Raw genomic sequence first — 17,504 nt, 5'->3', positions numbered from 1 at the left:
CATTTTCCACAGTGGCTTGTTTGCCACATTTGAAGTCATCTTCATAAGGAGGTTCTTTGATGATTATCATCCTCTTTGAGGTAGGCTGGGTGTTGCCAGGAGTTAACGTGTCTCATTGTCAGTGAATCTTTAAAATAATAAAAACTTTTAAAAATGCCATATTCAGCTCATCTCTGAGGTTTTTCAAGACCTTATCTAATTATCCTAATTTATCTTTCTATAGAATCATATCTATATGTTGCACCTAAGATGTATATTCTTGTGATAAAATTAGACTAGTAATTGACATGACCATGATTTGATCAACTAACAATTAACTTATATAACTTACTTATCCTAAACAGCCTACAATAGCACTTTCAAAGTATTAGAAGTAAATCTTATATTATAATTGAGCTATATGGGTACCTCATATTATAATAGAAATATATATATGTATATAATGTGTGTGAAGAATAATCTTACATTTTAATTCTATACCATCATATCTAGAATTAAATGTATTTTGTACCTATATACAAAATTCTTTATGAGTGAATTAGACATAACCTTTTGATTGACAGTTGAGGCATTAGGTTGAGGAGTAGATTCACTAAGCTACTTTTTGTTCTATCTTCCCTATATATTTTCATATTCCCCCTTCTTTCTCTTTAACCCCTATATCCAAACCTAAGAATTTAAGGTAAAAGTAGACTTCTTAAAAATGATTTCATCACTAAACACACACGTAAGTGTAAGGCTAGAAATGTAAGACCACCTTAACATAAGGTACTTTAGAAGAGCCAAATAGGAGGAAGTGGTTCTCAGCTGTCTTGATTCAAAGAAAGAAATACAACTAAAGGAGACGCTTGCAGATGTATGGCTGGAGTAACAGTGTCGGGTGAACTCCCTAGAGTTGCTATGAGAAGCTTATACGACTGACCGTACAACCTAAGGACAAAGGCAATTAAACAGGAAGTGAGACATAGCAGGCTACAGAGCAGAATCAACTTGAGTCATTGAGGAAATAACCAGCCATAGCCAGCCAGAGATCCAAAGCAGAGACAACCATGGACTGGCTGTACTTCTCTTTGCCTTATGGTTGACACTGTTCTTACAATTTACTTAAACAGAAACAAAGTGGTAACACAACGTATTTCTAGTCCCAGGACAGTGAGGTAGACAATGGATATGGAGCCAGGAACACAGAAAAGCTAGCACTGTATGTTATATTTGTCTTTGACTGGACATAGGTGAAACAACTGTCATTTCCAACATGGACAAAAAAGTTGTGAGAGTCATAATTCCTTGTCTTAAAGTTCTGCTTGTTTAGGGTGCACCAACATGGCTTCTTACTAATGTCAGCTTCAATCAGGGTAGCACAGATGAGGAAGTAGGAAAAAAGCAGCCTGCGAGGAGTAATCTATAGAAGGAAATGCTTAGCGAATGAATGGGCCAGGCTACTACTTCCTATATTGTGAACTGATCACGAAGTCAAAATAGTAAATATAGCTTATTACTTCCATTATCCACTCTGTTTTATCATTGCTTTGTTTCTTCTCTAGACAGGATTCCTTACCTGGTAGGATGAGTCAAACTTTCATCCCACAGGATCTGCATCTTTATGGTCTTGCCTTCCCTGGCTGGCTGAGTTTTTTTTTTTTTTTTTTTTCATAAAGTGGCACTGGAAACTTTGCTAAGAATAGTGGGAACGACTCCCCTGGGTTCAAAACTTACCTACCTTTCCCCAGACCCTTATTGTATTGCCGTGATAGTTCCCCCTAGGTAGAGTTGAATGGCAGATGAACCAAAAATAGCAGAGGCAAATTTCAGCTTCCAATTTAGAGAAACCAGAAGCATATACTCTGGGGGTTTGAACCAATGTGAATAGGCTACAGCAGTGAGTGGCCGCAAAGGCTCTCAGGATCACTAATGTTATTTCCTTTGTATCATGGGCTGGCTGTAACTCTAACTCATATCATTTTCATGGCAGGATCCCAACTGATAAATTAACCTACATGCCAACATGCAAATGGTGCTGGTCAATCTTCAGAAAGAAAAGAGAGCACTCACTGCTTGGAATTAATCATATCTCTTCTGGATATATTTCATTACGAAGTAAGTTATATGACAAAGCCTTACATTCATACAGAAGGGACATTTAATCCTACACAGGGATAGACAGATAATATCTATGATCAAGCATGCTAGCTACTAAGTACAGAGATGCTAGAACTACAGATGAGTCCTCATATTGTCACCGGATGATGCTTCACGCAAGGAGTGTGGGCACTGATATGGTATAGATCAATGTTACAATTCCGAGCAACACATTGACCTTGAAGACTGGTCTCTCCAGAAGGTTCTCTGACTTTTCCCCACCAACGTGTGTGACTAATTGGTAAGGTAATACATACATCTCCTCAATCCTGTCTCCTCTTTTAACCTTATGCACTCATTTTCTATATTCCTTTTCCTTGATTTATGACTTTTTTTTTTGCTCTGCTGTCTTTCATCTAGACTTCTACAGAAACTCAGAGGACAATAGAGGCAGAGTTGGATTATTCTTTCCAAGGATTCATGATGTTTTTTTTTTTACGTGTGTCAGTAATTTTCTTCAAAGAGAAGCCCCTCTGTATCAGTGTCTGCACCATAGACCTCTTCATCTTCTGCTAATCACTGTGAGCATCCTCTGTGAGCACAGTAGTGCTTCTGCTCATTCCAAGTTGGTGGAGCTTATAGTAAGTCCTTGAAGATCCTTGGTGCCTGTTAGTTTGCAGAGAATGGAAAGGTGATTGTTTTCAATGTTGAAAATAGATTCTTCTTTCATACAATATATCACAACCAGTTTTCCTTTCCTCCAAGATCCCTGACCTCCCCCTTTGCCCAGATCCACTTCCACTTGCTCCCCCTTCAGAAAAAAAGCAGGTATCCAAGAGATGACAGCCAAACATGACAAAACAAGATAAATGAGACAAGGACAAAGCTCAATGGAGGAGGGACAAGGCAACCTCTTTGGAGGAAAAGAGTCCAAAGAAGAGCTGTAAGGGTTTGCGCCGTGTCTTCTACATATGTGCTATGACTGTTACTGTGGTGTTTTTGTGGGACTCCTAATCATAAAAGTGGGAACAGCGACTTTCAATGGCATGTTATCTTTACACATATATAACAGAATATATACAGAATTGCTTTTATATTTCAATTGTCTATGAGTATATTTGGGAAAATTGAAGAACATACTAAAATATGTAAATATATCCCATGGTCATGGATTGGCATGATTAGTAAGTATTGTAAACATGGCCATCCTGCCAAAAGTGTTTTATTGATTCAGCGTAATCCCCATAAAAATTACTGATGAAATTCTACACAAAAGTTCTTAAAAGCCATGTTCAGCCTCATATGGAAACACAAAAATCCAGGATAGTTAAAAAAAATAACCCTGAATAATAAAAGATTACCATTCCAATCTCAAGTTGTACTACTGTGATACAGTAATTTAAAAAAAGGAAAGAAAGAAAGAAAGAAAGAAAGAAAGAAAGAAAGAAAGAAAGAAAGAAGCAACCAAAAATCTTTAAGACAATGAAAGTAGAATAATTTCTTAGGCAGTGGGGAGATTGGATGAGGGGTTTATACTGGAAAGAGCAATGTGAAGAGAAGCTGAGGCCCTGCTCATTATGGTATATAGCATGAATGGCTTTAACATCTAATATCTAAGAAGTGATATTCACAGGTGGAAGCAACTTTTACCTTTGAAAGACACTGCTTAAACCCTCCTTGAGAAGAAGAGAATATATTTTTAATGTTTCTTGCAACACAATTTAGTTGTACATAATAATGGGTTTCATTATGACATTTTTGTACTTATAGATAAAGCATTTTGACTATATTAGCTTCATTCTTTCTAGCTTCCCTCCCAGATGCCTGCCTGTCCTCATCTCGTTTATAAGCAATTCTGTCCCTTATTCTTGCCCCCTCATGTTTCCTCCTCCCCTACTACTTTTTCTTTTCCACTACATTTAAAATATTCTATCCATTCTTAACATCCTTCCATGTACTATACACTCTGGCAAACCTTTGCAGTACACTTCTACCCTGATTAATCTCTTCTCTGTACGACAGGAGTCACTGCTTATGGGCCGCCTTGCCTAATTAATCATGTACTGTTACATTCATTGCTCATCTATTTACTCAAATTATTATTTACCTCTTCATGCATACATCTTATCTTTCTATGGAAGAGTGGTGTTGAGAAAGTAATTTTATAAGACCAGTTCACTTCAGTACCCTGGAGAGTGTATAATGCTTGTGTTGGTGATATATTCCCAGGTGGAAGAACTATAGCCTCTCCCTCTGTACACAGCCCTTTATGATTTAAAGTATCTTTAATAAGCAGAACATTTTGGGTTGACTTTCACATGGGAGAGTATTTCCAATATAATTATTTACCTAATTGTATAGATTGATTATATAAAATAGAAAGGAGTGTTCTGTATCTGTATGTGGTACATGTGAGTTTGCACACATATGTGACAGCGGAGGCCACAGAAGAAGGTTTAGTGCCCTGCTCTGTCATGCTGTCTTTTCTTTTGAGGCAGGGTCTATCAGCAATCCTGGAGTCAGGCTGATGGCCAGGAAGCTCCAGTGATCCTTCTGTGTTTTCTGTTTCAGCACTGATGTTACAAGTGCAGGCTGGCATGGCTGCCACTTTACACGGATGCTGTCTATCCACACTCAGGCCCTTAAGCTTGTGCAGCAAAGCAGCTTCACCCACGGGGCGTCTCTTCATCCCAAGGGTGTTATTTTGATTGGTGGGTTTACGTTTTTTGTTTTGTTTTTTTTATTTACATTTGGTTTATTAATTTTTTTGAAACAGACTTTCTCAATATAGCCCTGGTTGTCCTGGAGCTCACTCTTTAGACCAGGCTAACCTTGAAATCACAAAGATCTCTTTCCCTCTCCTGCCTCTGCCTCCTGAATGCTGGTATTAAAGGCCTATGCTGCTACCACTTGGCCCCAAGACCATTTTTAATCTAACACAAACTTCAGAATCATGGATAGAGTGATGAAGGCATGTAAACATCCTCAGATGGGGACAGCTTTACAGAAAGACACTTCTATCAGGAAGTACAGCCTTCATAGATTTGATGTGGACTTGGTTTTGATAGGACTTTAATGGCAGAAATATTCCTCATCCAATTCTGAAAACCTTAATTCTGACCTACAGACATCAGTTACCCACATAAACCCAGTGTAAAGCCCAGTGTATATGGCCAGTGCTATTAAAGATGAAGCAGAGGAGATAAGAGCCAGGAGTGACGAGACATGTGAGTCAATCATGGCTTATTAGCAGAAAACTTTGATTCCCAGATTGCTACAGACAAAATTGACAAAGGTCCTCTAATTGTCTCATTGCCATTACAATATTTTTCCTACTAAAGGCACACACGATTTAAACTGTTGGAAAATTATTTAGAAAAAGCACAATGTGCTTCAACATGTAGAATTGTTATATGTCCTGTAATAAGGTCTGCTTCTTAAGCATACCGTGAAACTTTGCTGTGCTTTAGCCCTTGATGGTCTCTGTGAGCCTCCGTCCTCACATCGGGGCTGCACACTGGGTATTACATGAAAGGAGGACCAGGGCTCTCTCTTGCTGTTCACAGCCTACGCTCTGAACAGTTGGTCTTTGACCAGTTTGTGAGCCACATTCCAACTTGCTTTTGATCATTGCAGCCTCAGCTCTCATTTCTCATTCTCTCCTTTTTCACCTCACCTTGCCTTGCCCTTTGTTCTTGATGTAGCGCACTGTTTCCCAGGTCTTCCCCAGTGATACCAACTCTACTGCTCTCAGTAGATACTCTTCCTATGAGGAGGAGGTCCTGAACCCCCGTGGCTCAGTGCTGTCCCCTCCAGTTCTATGGCTTCCCTAGATTCCTCCCTCTAGATGCCATCGCCTGTCAGCTCTTCCCAGATCCATTGGGACACCAGGAGCACACTGAAACAGCATGAGATTATTTCCTGTTACAAAAAGACCATGTCTTGTGCTTAATTTTCTCCATCATAGCATAGCACATGCAAAATTGTGGCCACATGTACAGAACTTGAGACACCTTCATAATATATTCACAATACATTCTGCAGGGATGGTCCGAAATAGTGAAATGGAAGCTGAATTAAAAAAAAACAAAAAAACAACCAAACAAATAAGTTCTGACTTTTTTGTTTATTTACCTCATTAGCAATGTGAGTTTTGCATGCAAGAATAAATAATGATAATAGGTGATGAGGAAGGCAGAAGCTACAGAAAGTTTCTTTTGGTTTGGTGAGTTCCCATGGAACTTGAGGGAATGCCCTGTTTCTTTCATTATCTTCTTCCAAGAATTCAAACTACTAGGGATTAGAAACTACTATGATGTCTTACTAGTGTTAAATTTAACTTCTAGGGTTCTGGGAATTTTTTGTTCTGTGAAACTATTACATGCTATACATTGGAAATACAACTTTTGAATGTCTGTTACCTCTGTGATTATGTTCCTGACTAGTCCTTCTATAGCATTAAATCAGGAGAGGGCATCAAAAATAAGTAACTTAGTCAGACATGATAGCACATGCATACTATAGTGCCAGCACCCCATAAGGCTGGGAGAGGAAGATCAAAAGTTGACATCTATCTGCAGAGGTAAACAAAGTAAGAAACAGAAAGAATGAAGTAAAAGAGAAAAATAATTTAGAAGACTAAGAATAAGGAACTTTCAAATGTAAATAGTGAAACGTTTGCAATATGCTATTATGAATACATGTATATGAATAATACATATAGTTTTTTCACCTATTGACAAAATGTAAGAAAGCTTCATATAGAACCTTAAAGAAACAGAATAATTGAGAGATTATTAATCCTGCAATTTTATTATATTTGTTAGCTTAATAGTATAAACAGTCATTACCAAGAATTCCATCCATTGAGGTTTGACCATAGTCAATTTGAAGATGTTCACTCAAATACATGAAACTCAGTTTAGAACTTATATACCCTCAGAAGCATGTTTGGAAACACCTGAGAAGGGCACACCATGATCATTTACCCACATAGCTTGTTTTCTTCAAGGAGAGATATTTCCAAGAAAATTAACCATATATAGAAATTTGGGAACTGTTTAATCTTACGATTGAGATAGTAAGAATCAATGCATTCTTAGGAATAAGTTGCATTAAAACATTATTTTTTAGATATGCATCTTAGCTAGTTTGATAATTTTTCTCAAATCCTACTGAATATATATATATATATATATATATATATTATAATTCAGATAAATCTGAGGTAAATATGACTGTCACTCTGATGTTCATCTCACCCTAGTAACACTGCTGTCTTGACTTATATGAGCAAACAAGCTCATATTTTAAATTGCTTTAGAACTCTTCATGCAAGAGAATGCTTTCCAGCATTTTTATGGGGAACCTCTAGAAACACCTCCAACCATAGTATTAAGATGTTCAGCTAAATCCTTTGAACAGAACTTGGGCAGCAAACTGGAACAAGTTAAATTTGCTGTATCTGCAGCAATACAAAAAGCAATCTATAGATTCCAGGCAATCCCATCAAAATACTAACAAAATTCTTAGTATAGACTTTAAAAGAACAATTCTAAACTTTATATGGGAAAAAACCCAGAATATATTAAAAACAATCCTATACAATAAAAGAACTTCCCTTGCATCAAGCTGTACTACAGAGCAATAGTAATTAAAAACTGCATGGTACTGGCAGAGAAATAGACTTGGTTGATCAATGTAATCTAATCTAAGACACAGAAATAAACCACACACTTGGGGACATTTGATTTTTGACAAAAGAGCCAAAACCATGCAATGGAAAAAAAAGAAAGCATTTTCAACAAATGCTGCTGGTCTAACTGGATGGCTACATGTAGAAAAATGCAAATAGGTCCATATTTATCACCCTGCAAAAACTCAAGTCCAAGTAAATCAAAGACCTCAATATAAAACCAGATACACTAAATCTGTTAGAAGAGAAAGTGAGGAAGAACCTTGAACTCATCAGCACAGGAGACAACTTCCTCAATAGAACATCAACAGCTCAGGCTCCAAGATCAACAATTAATAAGTGGGACTTTTTGAAACTGAGGAGCTTCTGTAAAGCCAAGGACACTATCAATAGAGTGAAAGGACAATCTACAGATTAGGAAAAGATCTCCACCAATCTTCCAGCTGACATAGGGCTAATATCCAAAATATATAAAGAACTCAAAACATTTAAACACCAAAACCCAAACTAACCCAATTAAAAACGTGGCACAGAGCTAAACAGAATTCCTAACCGAAGAATCTTGAATGGCTGAGAAGCACTTACAGAAATGCTCCATGTCTATCATCATCAGGGAAATGCAAATCAAAATGACTCTGAGATTCTATTTTATACCACCCAGAATGGCTAAGATAAAAAATTCAAGTGACAGCACATGACGACAAGGATGTGAAAGGAGAACACTCCTCCATTGTTGGAGGGAGTGCAAACTTGTACATCCATGTTGGAAATCAGTCTAGTGCCTTCTCAGAAAATTGAGAATGGCTGTATCTCAAGACCCAGCTATACCACTCCTGGGCATACACCCAAAAGACACTCCAGCATACCACAAGGACACTTGCTCAACTTGTTCATAACAGCTTTATTCATATTAGCCAGAATCTGGAACCAAACTAGATGTCCCTCAACTGAAGAATGGATAAGAATCTGTGGTACATTTACACAATGGAATACTACAAAGAAATCATGAAATTTGCAGGCAAATGGACAGAACTAGAAAAGATCATCCTGAGCAAGGTAACTTAGACCCAGAAAGACACACATGACAAAAGTCTAGCAGATCTGTCCTCTGAGAGGCACCCCTCAGCAGTGCTTCAAAGCAGATGCTGAGTTTCAGCTAAACATTGGACAAAATCATAGGAAACTTTGTGGCAAAGTGGGCATTAGAGGGCATGAATAAAAAAGGACCTGGAGGTCACAGGATCTTCACAAGAATACCAAAAGAGCCAACTGACCCAGACCCGGAGGCGCTTCCTGAGACAGAAGCACCAACCAAGGACCTTGCATGGACTGGACCTAGGGTCCCTACAAAAATGTGGCCAACTTGCAGCTGAGACTTCATTTGGGTCCTCTAGTAAAGGTAGCGTGGGCTCTCTCTGGCATGGACTCTCTTTCCAGCTTTTCAATTACTTCCGCCTGGCGGGATTGCCTTGTCAGGGTACAGGGGGTAAGACATAGCTCAGTCCTGATACAAGTTGAGGAGCTGGGGTGGATGGGAAGGGAGGGATTCCTTTTTCTGAGGAATACAGTAGGGGTATGAGGTGGATTGTGCTGGGAGGTGAGAAGGAATGGGCTATGACCAGCATGTAAATTATTTATTTATTTACAAATGCGCTGTTTTAAACACACAGACATTTCACCTAAAACTAATCACCCTCACGTGTAGATTTTGAACCAGTGATTCTGTCCCACAATGCAGTATGACTAGAGAATTTAGAGTGTTCAGATACAAGGATCTGGAAAGATGTTCTCTGCGTATTGATCCTATAAGTGACCTGGGATACCCTGTTACATGGGAACATTATTCCATGTTCTTGCTAATAGTAAAGTCTGAAAAATCTGTCCTGCTTAAACCTCCTGGGACTGGATAAGGCACAAATGAAGACAAGTCAGTCACAGACCAAAGCTTATCATGGCACATTTGTGTAAACTCAACTTTCCCTTGTACTTCCATGTTTTAGAGTTTTTAAGTCTGTGTTCCAGTCACCTATCTTCAAAGGAAGGGTCACTTAGCACTTAAAATCTCCATGGACGAAACTTCCAGGAACTGAGAACTTCCAGGAACTGAGATCTGCCACAGCAACTAAGCCAGGAGGGAGCCTGGGAAAGGTGGATATCAATGGTGTGAGATTCCACAGTTCTTTTCTGTGTCAGGAACAATGGATGGAGTACAACCTGAGCTATCATGCAGTGGGAGAAACTGAGTCATGGATTTTTTCTTTATGCGAGATTAAAAGGGACACCAGTGCTTGTGGATTTGCTTGAAGGCCTACTTTGAGAAACTAAATCACACTGAGTATCACCCCTCACTCCCCCTGAAGAGTTTGGGAAATGGCATTAGCTAGTTAGGAAATTGGAGCCGGTTTTACTTAGCTTCCCAGAAGCAACTCCCCATAGGATTTCTTAATTCTATATTTGTTTTAAATTTTGGGCCTCATCAGAATAGCTTAGAGCATAGCTCACCGGGGAAACTTGGATTCTGTCCATCACTGGATAAAAGGCCCTCTAGGAAGTCCTGGAGGAGTGGAGGCAGAAACTAAGAGCAGCTATAACTGGGCCACGATTAGACACCTCTATGAGATGCTTGGACAGGTGTTTTTTTTGACATAACTCTTCAAACATGCCATGTTACATTCTTACCTCTGCAACAACCATCTGACAAACAGAAACTTAAATGAAGAAGGATTTTAGATTTTGAGGAAACAACTCAACCTTGTGGGGTGAACAAGGCAGCGGGGTTATGGAAACTGCTTATTTATAGTTTGAGTAGCCCAGAAAATGAACTGTAAATGTAGAGTCAGCTATAACTCTGAAGCTATGCCTCTGCCCCAGGAAGAGTATTCTACTTTCTTCAGCTGGACCATATCTACAAATTTTCTATGAACAAAGCACACCCCCAACCTTCGATCAAGGGTTCAAATGTGTAAAATTATGGGAAACATTTTATATCCAAAACCAGAACCCAAGATGTGAGGGATTTTTATTTCTCAGAAGTCATAAACTCCTTTGAAAACATATTTAAAGCTGTGGATTTTCTAGACATGGCAATTGAAAATTCAAATGTTTTTGAAATGTCGCCTGAAATTCAAATGGACTTTTAAAAATCCTTTTAAAACTCAGTTCAAATATTTTAATTATTTTTGAATGTGAGGCTGAAACTCTGAACTAGTCTTGTGTTGGTTTGTGGATGGTCCATTCCATTTGTGTGCTGTCTGCAACAATGAAGACATCATTCTTTTCATCAAATGGTTTCTGGCCTTAGAATTACAGAATAAGGAGTGAAGTTTATTCTGGTGGGCACACTGGATAATTCAGTGAGAAACTCAGTGGCCAAGTATTGAAGACATTAAAACAACTCACAAAGAAAAGGTGCTACACCAGGTGGAGAAGGGAGGAATTTGTGCTGCCCTAAATGGTGAGTACAGTCATAGAAGAAGAAATAATCACTTAAGAAAACAATAGGCAGAAAGATTCTAATGTAACAATGAGGAATCTTTATCAAAAATTCTTTTCTTTTTTATTATTTAAAACTATTTTAAATTTAAATATATTTTGATTAAAATTCTTTACCTCTTTCAAGTCCTTCCAGATCCTTTCTTTCTCCCCACTTTCCCTACTTAAAGTTCTTTCTCAAAAATAAAACCAGAAAACAATACCAACTACACACACACATACACACACACACCCCAAATTAAAACAATATCCCAAAACAGAACAAAAAACAAAAACAAAATAATAACCAAATAGACATGCATGTATGTACTTGCACACCGCCCCCCACAGCCACACACACATTAAACAAACAATTAAAACAAAAAAACATGGGGAGTCCATTATATGTTGCAAAAACTACTCCTGAAAATGAGACTTGCCCTGGAGTGGCTGATATAACCAGAGTCACTCCTTGGAGAAAACTTATTTTTTCATCCCTTCCACTAGGTATAAATGATAGGAAGGACACTTGTTAACCTTTATCCTAGTGGCTAGGTATTCATTCATTCATTCATTTGTTCATTTATTCATTCATTCACTTTAAAAACTATAACAAAATAACATATAATAAGATAATAATACCACATATAAGTTGGATAAGACAAACCAGCAGGAGGAAAAGAACCCAAGAGAAGACAGAAGAATTAGAGTCACCCCTGTTCACACACTCAGGAGATCCATAAATATACGACACTAGAAGCCATAATATATATTCAGAGGCTCTCGTGCAGACCCCGTGCTTGCTGTTTCATTCTCTGTGAGCTCATAATGAGCTTTTCTCATATTGATTTAGAGGGCCTTGTTTTCTTAGTGTCCTCCATCCCCTCTGGCAGCTCTTTCCACTCCTTCTTCTGTGGGTGTTTTCTGAGATCTGAGGGGAGGTATTTGACAGAAGCATTCTCATTAGAGGTGAGTGTTTAAATATTTCTTATTCTCTGCATAATGTCTGGGTATGGGTCTCTATATTTATATCCATCAATGGCAGGAGAAAGCTCTGATGATGGCTGAACAAGGCACTGAACTATGAGTATAGAAGAAGATTATTAGGAGTTATTTTATCACTATTTTTTTAAGCCAGTGTTATTTGGTTTTACTAGCTTATCTTGACTCTGATTCTTGGACACCCAAGCAGTGTTGGGAGTGGGTTATGTCTTGTGGAGTGAGCCTTAACACAAATCAGTTATTGTTTGGTTACTCCCACAAGCTTTGTGCCACCATTGCCCTACTATAGAGTTTGTGGCTAGCTTGTTGTTTATAATTCTCTATACCCTTGGCAATAGCCTGGCTTGTTTGGGTATTTCCATGGGGACTATTAGGCTAACAATTCAATTAGATGTAATCCAGTCCAGGTACAGGAAGCATCTTCAAGGGACGGTGCTGGTCCAACTGGAGGGATGCATGTAGCAGAATCCATATAGATCCATACTTACCACCCTGATCAAAACTGACCTTCAAATGGGTCAAAGACCACAACATAAAACCAAACACACTAAATCTGTGAAGGAGAAAGTGGAAGATAGCCTTGAAGTCATTTGCACAGGAAAAAAAAAAGACTTTCTGAACAAAATATTATAATCATAAACACTAAGATAAATAATGAAAAAATGGGACCTCATGAAACAGAGATGCTTCTTCATGGTGAGGGACACTGTCAATTTGTCAATTTGGCAAAGTGGCAGACTACAGAATGGGAAAATATCTTTTTTTTTTTTTTTTTTTTTTTTTTACCAAGTCCACATCTGTTAGAGTGCTAATATCCAAAATATATAAATAATCAAGAAAACAGATATCAAGGAAAAAAAACCACCCAATTTAAAAATGAGGCACAGAAATAACCAGAGAATTCTGAGTAGAGAAAACTCAACTGGCTCAGAAACACTTAAACCAATGTAGAACATCCTTAGTACTCAGGGAAATGCAAATCAAAATTACTTTGGCTAAGATCAATAAAATAAACAACAGCTTATGCTTGTAAAAAGGTAGCTTATCCATGGCTAGTGGGAGTGAAAATGTGTCCAGCATCTATAGAAATCAGTCCTACAGTGCATCAGATGGGACTCAGTCTATATCAGGATCTGGCTATGCCAGTCCTGGGCATATACTCAAAGGACTCTGTACCCTACCCAAAAACACTTGTTCAGCCATATTCATTGCTGCTTTCTATTCATAGTAGCCAGAAATTGGGGGAAAAACTAGATGTCCCTCAACAGAAGAAAGAAAATGTGGTATATTTACATAATGTTGTATACTCAGTTATTAATAAAATGACATTATGAAATTTGCCAGGAAATGGATGGCACTCAAAGAAAGTCATCCTGAGTGATCTATATTAGACCTTGAAAGACAAATATGGTGAATATTTGCTTATTTGTGGATATTAGCCATTAAGTCAATCATAACCAAGCACAAACCATAGAGCCATGGCAGATAGGTTCAGAGTAAGAGACTAGAGAGCGCAGATAGTTAGGAAAGAGAAGTAAAATAGAAAATAATGGATGGACCAGGTATGGCTGAGAGAGGGAAGAAAGAAGGAGGTAGGGCTGAGTTGAGAGAGGCAGGAGAGAGGGAATATGGGGAGAGAAAGCTAAAATTAAGGGGCATTTTAGAGGTAGCATGGAAACCTAATACAGTAGAAGATTCCTAAAATATATCCATAGATGAAGGTGATCTAAATTAAATCTCCAAATAATGAGGGTGGCAGAGTCCTAACAAGCTGTCTATTGTCACCTTATAGGGAATCTTAACTAAATCATCTAATGAGCAGTGTGCATAGTAGTAAGTAAAAGCTTGATAAAGCACAGAGACTTGTGGGAAATCTTATCTTTTTGCCAACCAGGTGCTAGTGAGTGCTGAAGGCACGGCTAATCATGTCAAACTCTTATCTAAAAGATATGAGGGACTTTTGTCGGGTTTCCAAAAAGGCCAACTTGCAGTTTAATCTGCTGTAATTCTTATGGTCATAAATATGAAAAAATAAGTTCAAAGAATAAAAAAAATGCATAAGAAAAAAGTCTCATAAAGGAGAAGAATAAAAGATACTTGGACAAGTTAACCAAAAAGTTTGGCATATGTCTTATATTTAAAATGATTACTTTTGTCATCCTAGGGTCCTTCATAGAACACACTCACTAGAAGGGAGCCACATCCTGCAGTTTCACACATGGAATGGAAATAGACAAAGGCAGAGGAAAGGAGAAATTGAGTGTAAGCGCCATAGAAACCACATAGCACAGGAGTGAGAGTTGGGGAGAAAAGAGAATTTAATTAGCAAAATGTCATAAGGTCTCTTGTCTGGTAGACACTGAAGGAGATGATACACCACCTAGAGGCAAAACATTGACAGGGATGTCTAGAGATACTGAGGCTTGATGGATGGACTTCATAATGCTGTCTGGATTGTATGTCATAACGGCAAAAAAAAAAAAAAATTGAGGCTAGCAAACTGATGACCCATGTTGATGGACAACATGACAAGAGACTCTTAGGAAATACACCTTTGAACATATGTAAAAGAGATTTTTTTAACCTATGTTAATTTAGGTAAGAAGATTCATCCTTGAGCGCAGGAGGACTTCTGGTCTACCCACTCTATAAAATTAAGTGCTGCCTGAGTGAAATCTTTTCACTCTAGCATCATGCTTGACTGAGACATTTTTGCATAAGAAAGTCACTCTTACCTCTCATGGGAATAGCCCAGAGTCATAGTTCTTTGTTGATCTGGCCAGAATAAATAATTTTCAATTAATATCATCCTACAACACATGTTTGCTCACTTGGTTGTTGATGAAACACGCAATCTCGGTATAAAGCATGTGTTGGTTTATTTTTTAATTATTGTCTAATTATTGCTTTTAAAGGAAAGATTAAATGAAAAGTTGTATTTTATTAGAATTGCAACTAGAAGACAGAGACCGTCAGCTTGGCACCCACAAAGCTCCTGGTTTACAATGTGCTCTGAAGCACACTGTTTGCTAAAGTTGCTAAGATCTCTCCTCTCTGATTGGTGTACTTTTAAACAGTTACTCTTGTTTTGGGTTCCTTAAATCTCTTTCTCCCTACTCCACCCCAATCCCTTGCAACACCCCAGGATCAGGTAGGGGAAAAGAAGGTTAATGGGGGGAAGAGGCATAGTTTTCCTTAGCTGCTTCCTGCTGTTTAGGGTCTGTGGGTTCCTTGGGGCTAGTCCAATCCTCGTTTCAGGACATCTCTGTCTTGTTCTTGCTTCAGTGCATCTACAGCAACCAGCAGCAGCAGGGGGAAGCATCAGCAGCCTTCTTCTTTCTCAGAGCCCACAGTCTCTCTTTGGGGCTGGCTTTTATCTCTACCAACAAAGACCAAGCCCCCACACAAGGCAATTCACAGCTGGCAAACATCATGTGTCGTCTCAGGGGAGAGTTTTCAGCTATGGACAAACTGGAGCAGCCCCCATATCCCACACCTGGGATTAAAACAAAAATATGTTTACATATAAACAAAACTCCCACATTAACTCACCATCACCATTTAGCTGCCACTCAAACATAATGCACATTGCAAACTCCAGCTAATACAAATAGTTTCTGAGGTGCAGAATTCCCTACATCAGAGGACTGCTTTTCTTTTTTGGAACTACTTCCTTCCCAAATTCATTCACTCAAAGCTTTTCAAAAATCTTTCCCTTGGACTCTGGCTTAAGATCTGTATACATTATCTATTTATTTATTGTCTTCAGTATCTGCCAAAAGGGAATATGGTTTTCACAAAAGAAAACTGTTACAAAAATAAATGCTTTGTCTTTGCATTATTTGTTAGGATGATGTATGACTGGTGACTCACTCTTTGGAATACTCTTCCTTGGAATTATAAAAGGGGAAAATAATCATTTCTTTTGCCAGCCTAGAACATGGGGATACAGTGAATTGTTAAGTTTCTCCTTTAAATACTATTTTCTAAAACATGATCTACCTCTCTGAGCTTTGTCTTATGTACTTTTACTTCTCTCTTCAGATTACACAGTTTAGTATAAGCCTAGTGGAAGAATATTAGTTTTAGAATATAATCCTATTTTCTGTTATGCTGACCCTAATCATAATAAAATTTATTTTTCACACTCTTATCTATCTATTTGCTTTTAACTGAAGACTTTGGTGGTGCATATCTTACAGTTTTATTGATACTTAGACCTTTGCTTAATCACTTCTGAGCACATTTAATTGACTATTAATTTGCTTCATTGTTGTCATGGTAAATGATAAATAAAATACTTGGTAATACTAAGTTGTCTGAACTCACTTCACCTTTGGCATTTGCCTGAAGTGAAAACAACATTTTGATTAAGAAGTTTACAGGTATTAGGAGGAAATTTTAGCAGAGCAAAGTTGAAGGAAAGGGCAGTGTAGGAAGCAATTTCAAAAGAAAAATCAAAGAATTCTGTATGACAAAAAAATGACATGCATATGCAATTACCAAAACATAAAAACATGAGCCTTTAGTGTTGGGTTATAGAAAATTAATATATTTTCCTTTCATATCATTACTGTTTCAATGATGTCACAATCTTCAAGTCTCTATTATTTTTCTTCTGATCAAGGAACTCACTTCACTGCCAGAGAAGTGAGAGAGTGTACACATGATCATGGAGTCCAATGGTCTTACCATTCCCTGCCATTCTGAAGCATCTGGTCCATTAGAACAATGCACTGGACACTTGAGGTCCAGCTTACAGTGCTAATTCAGTGGCAGCAGCCTGGAGGGCTGGGGCAAGGCTCTCCAGAAGGGAGTAAAAGCTTTGAAGCATCTTTCCGTTTATGTTGGTTTTCCTCACAGCCAGGATCCAAGAATCTTTGGGAATCAAGGAGTCGAAAGGGGAATAGTTCTACTCACTATCACCTTAGTGGACACACTAGGAAAACTTTTCAGTGGTTCACAACCTTTGGTTGTGACCTTTTTGAGGATCGATGACCCTTTCATAGGGATCTCCTAAGACCATCGGGAAACAAATATTTACACTACAGTCGTAACAGTAGCAAAATTACAGTTATGAAGTAGCAATAAAATAATGTTATGGGTGAGGTCACCACAAGATGAGTGACTGTAACGCAGCATTAGAAAGGGTGGAATCTACTGCTCTTTGTCTTCATCACGTATTAGAATACCGTCAGTTGTTATCATTTTTGTTACAAGATACTAAAAGAATGTCCCTCAGAGGAACTTGCCGCTT

Source organism: Acomys russatus, chromosome 20 (assembly GCF_903995435.1).
Source record: "Acomys russatus chromosome 20, mAcoRus1.1, whole genome shotgun sequence".
Taxonomy (NCBI): domain Eukaryota; kingdom Metazoa; phylum Chordata; class Mammalia; order Rodentia; family Muridae; genus Acomys; species Acomys russatus.
This window is presented reverse-complemented; position numbering follows the sequence as displayed.